At 50.1% G+C, this 6,305-nt stretch overlaps 1 long non-coding RNA gene across 1 annotated transcript; it reads right to left on the bottom strand.

Moving 5' to 3' along the window:
- Positions 1-1,076: 1,076 nt before the first annotated feature.
- On the bottom strand, positions 1,077-3,143 carry LOC129151739 (uncharacterized). Its single transcript, XR_008558399.1, has 3 exons — positions 3,106-3,143; positions 2,039-2,151; positions 1,077-1,099 (listed from the first exon to the last, which is right to left on the bottom strand). It is a non-coding gene; the product is annotated as an uncharacterized LOC129151739 (long non-coding RNA).
- Positions 3,144-6,305: the final 3,162 nt, after the last annotated feature.

Raw genomic sequence — 6,305 nt, 5'->3', positions numbered from 1 at the left:
ACCCCGCTCTGCCCGAGAGAAAAAGGTCCCCCCTATTGTGATTAGGTCATTGTTTTTTCAAGACTCTGTTATCAGCTGTGAAATGCACTTTTGAACTCATACAGAGCAGAACCAGCAAAGCCTTTTGGTTGTTTTCCACAAATCTCAGCCATGCTGGGTTACCATCCTGTGTCCCTACATGTCCTTGCTGAACCTCGTGTGTGTGTGTGTGTGTGTGTGTGTGTGTGTGTGTGCGCGCGCGCACTCTTATCCTCTCTTTGGCATAAAGTGTTATGCCCAGAGTTCAGGTTCCCCAATAATCAACCACCAGGGAGCCTTTTCTCCGATGCAAAAGCAAAGAGTCTTTATTCAAACCCGGGTTTGGCTCCCAGCCTCCTCCTGACGCAGCAGTGGAGCCAGAGAGCGATTCCCGGGGGAGCGATGGGTTATAACGGGTTGGACATTTGGGTGGGCTTAGGGAAGTGACGTGGGTTACAGAGATTGCCTAATAGGCCAGGGTTTTTCAGCAGGGTCTTACAGCACAAAAGTCAGGAAGTGACCAGTACATTCTGAGGCTGGAGCCGTCCCCCATAGTTTCCTGATTGGTCAACAGTGATGTATAGGGAGTATCCTGTGGACCTAGCTGCCCTCTGGAGCTTCATTGGTCCACTCAGGTGGTTGGGGGGGAGTTAGGACATTCCTGGTGCTCCCGTGGCCACTCCCAACAAGGGGTGGGGGGTCCTTCTACAAGATGGAGGATAGCCAGTTTTGCTTTGCCCTTTCAAAAGCAGTTATATTGCCTGAGCCCAGCACAGTTTCCGGGCAGCCATGCCTGTGCCTCTGCCTTCCTCTTCCTCTTTTCCCTTTTATTGGGATTAACTACAGAATGGAATTAACTCAGAATGACATTTTTGAGAGCCGCACATCCAACTAGAATGAACTTCCCTTTTGGCCTCTCTGTCTTTAGAACGTTTTTTCTTCTAAAGCCCTGTCATCTTCATCCTTATCCGAAACCAGTGAGTGACTCCTGAGAAAAAGTGGGTTGAATGGAAACTCCATCTCACGAACCCCCTTTACATCACCGATGAGACTTGTTGAAAAGAAAAGAAAAATCATGCAGCTGCAAAGAAAAGCAAGAAATGAGCATAATCAGGAGTCGAGGGCGGGGGGGGGGGGGTTTCGTGTGATTCACTCCAGTGATGGATCAGAGGGCAGAAGGGTCCCCGCTGCAGCTATGTGCTCCCTCCCACGGGGCCACCTCCAGCTCCAGGGGCCCGTGGAGGTCCCTCTTCGCCCAGAGCTGGCCCTCATTTCGCCACCCAGGTGCCTGCCAAGGAGGAACGGAGATCCACTGGAGTGTCTTTCTGCTTCTGCCCTGTGGTCTCAACCGCCACACAAAAGTCTTTGAACTTTTCCTCTCCTGTTCTTTGACTGGGAGCTTTCTTTGCAAGGAACTTTTTTTTCCGAGTTCAAACCTAGTGAGACCGTTGCATTTTCTGAGAGATTCAAATGGGAGGCTCTCCTGGGAGAAGGAACTGGCGTCTACCGAATGCCTGTGGCTGACCAGTGCATACTCATCCCCACTGTCTGTGTTCAGCCCCTTCTCACCATCTTCCTGTCCCTGCACAGGCCTCACTAACTCCGCTGCAAGGCCCCCGTAGGCTTCCACCAATGTACGGAATACACGCCTGCACAGGGCATCCATTTTCTCCCAATGATATGGGTGGCATGTCTGTGCCTTAAAACGGGCAGAAGCCATGTGCCATCCTGCGCTCTTCATCCCCATGCCTCCTGGTGATCGAATGAATGGACGAACAAATGAATGGATGCTGAATAAATATTGAACAAGTTAAATATTTATAAACATGCACAAACTCAAAGGGTTTCGCTGGAGAATTCCTGGGCTCTTCCTCCCCGGCACTCCAAACAGAAACCACACTCTTCTTTCCCGATGGATGACACCCTTCTCCTCGCAGAGAACACTGTCCCCCTGAAAACCCCCGGAAACAGAAGAGGTGGGTGTCTGTAAAATGTCAAGTCCTTTTTCCAATATACTCACCGGGCTGCTGACCGGATGCCTTGTGCTTCATCTTCTGCATCCTTTGGCCAAATACGCCAGCCGGTGCTCAATTCTCCAATTGCCTGGGCGGCTCGGGGAGCAAACCCTCAAATCTGATTACGGGAAAATTCATTACTTGAAGTCCTCCCTCAGGGTTCCGAGCTCATAAAAGAAACCTCCAGAGGCCCCTGCTTAGGGAAAGAGAGGCCCCTGTGTTGCAAATCTGCAGATGGGCAATAATTAACCTGAACTAATTACGGCCTAGCCCCAGGTCAGCCTCCCCAGATCAAGGCGGACTCCTGACAGACAGGTTTTCAGAGGAAGAACTTTTCGCTCAGATACTCAAGGAACATTCAGCAGATTTTAACATAACCGAGCCTGACCCAAATAGCACCCTCTACCAGGCAACAGTGGAACCGGCTGGCGTGCACTGTGGTGGTGGTGGTGGGGTCGGGGGGAAGCGTTCCACGCTGGGGCCCCAATAAAGTGAACATGCGGCAATAAAGTGAACATGTGAGCTGCTTTCCCTGGAACCAGCTACGCAATTCTTAAGGATTTTGAAACAAACACAGCCACAGATGTCAACACACAAAGACATACAGCAAACTATGAAAGCCACGTTTTACTTAATATATTAAAAGGTGACAGCCCTTAGCCGGGGGGCTCGGTCAGTTGGAGTGTCCTCCCACATCCCAAAAGGTTGTGAGTTCGATTCTCCGTCACAGCATATAACTAGGTTTCGGATTCTATCCCCAGTGAAGGCACTAGGGGAGGCAACCGATGGATGTTTCTCTCGCACATCAATGATTCTCTCTCTCTCCCCCCTTCCTCTCTCTCTAAAAATCAATAAAAACATATCCTTGGGTGGGGATTTAAAAAAGATGACATGGAAAAATAAGGGGAGGGGGGATGAATACTCCAAAAGAAAAAAGAGTAAATTATAAGGAAAGATAGTTTGCCACAGAAACAATAGCCAGTCAGCACAATCGGCATGGTTTTTTAAATACTCAATCTCACCCCGGTAATAAAAAAAAAAAAAAATCGAAAATGGGAACTTTTTGTCTTACCAGCTGGGTAGTTTCTTCTGTTCATGGTAATGCTCGCGTTCCTAAAGGTGAGAGTGAATAATGCAACTTTGGAAGGCAGCTGGCAAACTACGCACATCCTTTAACCTCTTGATCTCAACACGTTATCCCCAGGGCAGTGGTTCTCAAGCACAGGCCACTTTGCCACCCAGGGGACTTTTAGCAATTTGGAGATATTGACTGTCGGCTACTGGGGGAGGGTGCGCTACCCGCATCAGTGACTAGAGGCCAGGGATGCTGCTAAACACCCTACGATGCAGATGCACGGGACAGCCCTCAGAATAAGAATGATCGGTGCGAGACATCAATAGTGTCACCGTTGAGAAGCCCTGCCTGAGGGGAGAAAGCCAGGCAAGTACACAGGGATACAGATGCGAGGGTGTGCAATGCAGCATTGTGTGAAAGGGTAAAAATGAACCACTGCCCATCACCAGGGGACCAGTTAAACAAACCACACTCCGTCCTGCACGAGAATACCATCAAGCCACTGACTATCACATAAACCTGTGTTTCCTGACGCGGAAATACATTCATCGTGTAGTGCTACCTGAGCGGACCCAGCCTCCGAAGCCCATGCCCAGCATGGTAAGATGTTTTTTTTGTCGGCATATATGTTTTTTAAAAAAAGTCTGAACCCTTTTAACCACCACATCACATGTTTGACAGTGATTTCCTTCAGGTGGAAACACGACAGGCGATTTTCATTGTTTGCTTTAGCTTGGCAATGTCTCCTATTTTTCTTCCATCTGCACGGCTGACGGGGACCTGGTCATGCACCGTTTAAGAGCAGAGTCAGCCACCGCGTGTTCCTGCTGGGTCCTTTGCCACCAGCGTGGCACAGGAAGCTCTGGGACCTGTGAGGCTGTGTCCCCACATGCCACCAAGCAGCTGGGGCTGCCCCCCTCGGTTAATCCCAAACCCCATAAAGTCACCTGATGGCATGATGTCAATCGTTCCCTTTTCTCTTCCTGGAAATCACCCCAAAACAACAGTTTTCGTTGAACCCGGGACATGTAAAACTCCAGAACCAACATCATCCGGAAGGACTGCCCAGAGCTGTGGGAAGAAACAGGGGGCTGGACAGGGGACACGGGAGAGAAGTGGAGAGGCTAAACCCGCAAACGGAACTCTGAAGCCGGGGTGACCCCTGTCCTGCAGAACCGGAGCGGCTTGTTCACAGCGGTGGGAAAGGAGGGGGTGGGGGCTTGCCTGAGGACAGTGTTTGGACGTGATTTGGTTGTCAGAAGCAAGGGGAGGGGGGGCTAAATGAGAGATCACCCAAACTAGCCATATTTGCAGGGAGCTGTCTTCCTCTGAAGCAGCTGAGAAGAGAGTGAATTTGAATGGCAAAAACAAACACCACCATCTCTCCCATCTCCCCCTCCCCCCCCCAAAGAAATAAAATAAAAACCAACTTCTTGCCTGGCTGGTAGGCTCAGTGGTTGAGCATCGACCCATGAACCAGGAGGTCAAGGTGACTGGGTTGCAGGCTGGATCCCCAGTAGGGGGCATACAGGAGACAGCAGATCCATGATTCTCATTCATGATTGAGGTTTCTCTCCCCCTCTCCCTTCCTCTCTCTGAAACAAACAAACCAAAAACCCCAGCTTCTTACCTCCATTGGCTTGGGAGCCACAAAGGCTAAACAAACCCATGGACAATACTTGTATCTTTTTTTAAAAAACGCTGGGCTGGGGACACAGTGGGGAGCAATCAGACATGCTTCCTGCCTTTGCAGAGCCCACGGTCTGGTGGGGAGCCAGACGGTAATTAAATAATTGCACCAATTGCAAATGCAATACGGTGGGTAAGAGCTTAGACTTCGGAGGCAGGTAAACCCAGGATCGAGCCCTACTCCTGAGGAGGCTCTGCTCACCTGCCAAGGTGGAGTCATTGTGGGGTTTAGTGAAGGCACCGCGGGCAAGTCACTTAGCACAGCACCCAGCCCAAAGTAGGTGCTCTCAGGTGTTTTCGGTTGTTAGTAAGACAGCTAACACCATCAACAGCAGCAGCAGGAGTGAGAAGAGTAAGATGAAGGTAAAACAAAAGTTGTAAGGGCTCACAACGGGGTGCGGGGGAGGGCTCGATGAGATGGTGGATCAGGCAAGTTTCTCTGGGGAAGAGCTAGAGGAAGCACAAAGAACATAAGTCTCCAGGAATTTACAAAAATCTTGGGGATGATTTGGATTCCACCAGTGCACGGCACTGGTATTACAGCCGAGCTTAGCTGGATCTCAGGGGCCATGAGACCCCTGCTGACACCTGAGCCCATTCTAACACAGAGGGCCCCTCCCCGACCCCATTCTGCCTCCGCTGACAGCAGGTGGGAGCAGCCTGGCAGGAGCTAATGAAATGTTTACTGAAAAGATTAGCTTGTCAGTGGGGCCTGGGCAGATGGCTATTGATCCTCTGCTGTCTGTCACCCCCATTCCACCTGAGACTAGGTGTGGGAGCAGGTTCCCTCTGCCCCAGAACTCGGGCCTCAGGCGCCGTGGCAGGCAGGAAGAGAGGTTTGCAAGGTGGACACGTCTCCTAGGTCTGTGCTGTGGTCAGAGTGGTCCCTGAGTCCCCAGAAGCCCCACCTCTGCTCTTGTGGATTGTTTAGCTGTGAATCGTGGAAAGAGCAAAAGAAATATCAGACTGAAGTTCCAATCCTGCCTTGATTATTTTGTGACCTCTGACTCTTGGAGACGCAATTATTCTTATCTGGAAAATGGGGACAATCACTACTTCATGGAAGTGTTTCAAGACAAATCAGGAAGTGGGTATCAACGTTCTAAAAGCCAACATTGTTGGAGGGATATTTGATTTTTTTTTTTTTTTTTTAGATGAGAAAAATGAGGCCAAGATGAGAACTCTTGTCCTGGTCCATGAATTTTTCTGAGGTGTAGTGCCCGTTAGTGGCCTGGAGTAATCTGGCTTGTCGGATGTCCTAAAAAGCATGACCTTTGACATGTGGGCAAGGCTGAGCCACTGACGGGTGTGACTTGATAAAATATGAGAGTAGCAAGATCGCTCGGGCTGAAGGGAGCTGAGACTGCAATTTGTCACCGCTGAAGTAATGGCAGTGGGGAGAGGCTCCTTGGAGACTGAATGTATAGGGCTGGGTGATTGATTGATTGATCGATTGGACGTGAGAGATGGGGGAGGGATGACTCCAATGAGCATGGTAATACTTTCAA

The sequence above is a fragment of the Eptesicus fuscus genome, chromosome 15 (genome assembly GCF_027574615.1).
Source record: "Eptesicus fuscus isolate TK198812 chromosome 15, DD_ASM_mEF_20220401, whole genome shotgun sequence".
Classification (NCBI taxonomy): Eukaryota; Metazoa; Chordata; class Mammalia; order Chiroptera; family Vespertilionidae; genus Eptesicus; species Eptesicus fuscus.
The sequence above is the reverse complement of the archived record's forward strand: the minus strand, read 5'-3'. Positions and strand labels throughout refer to the sequence as shown.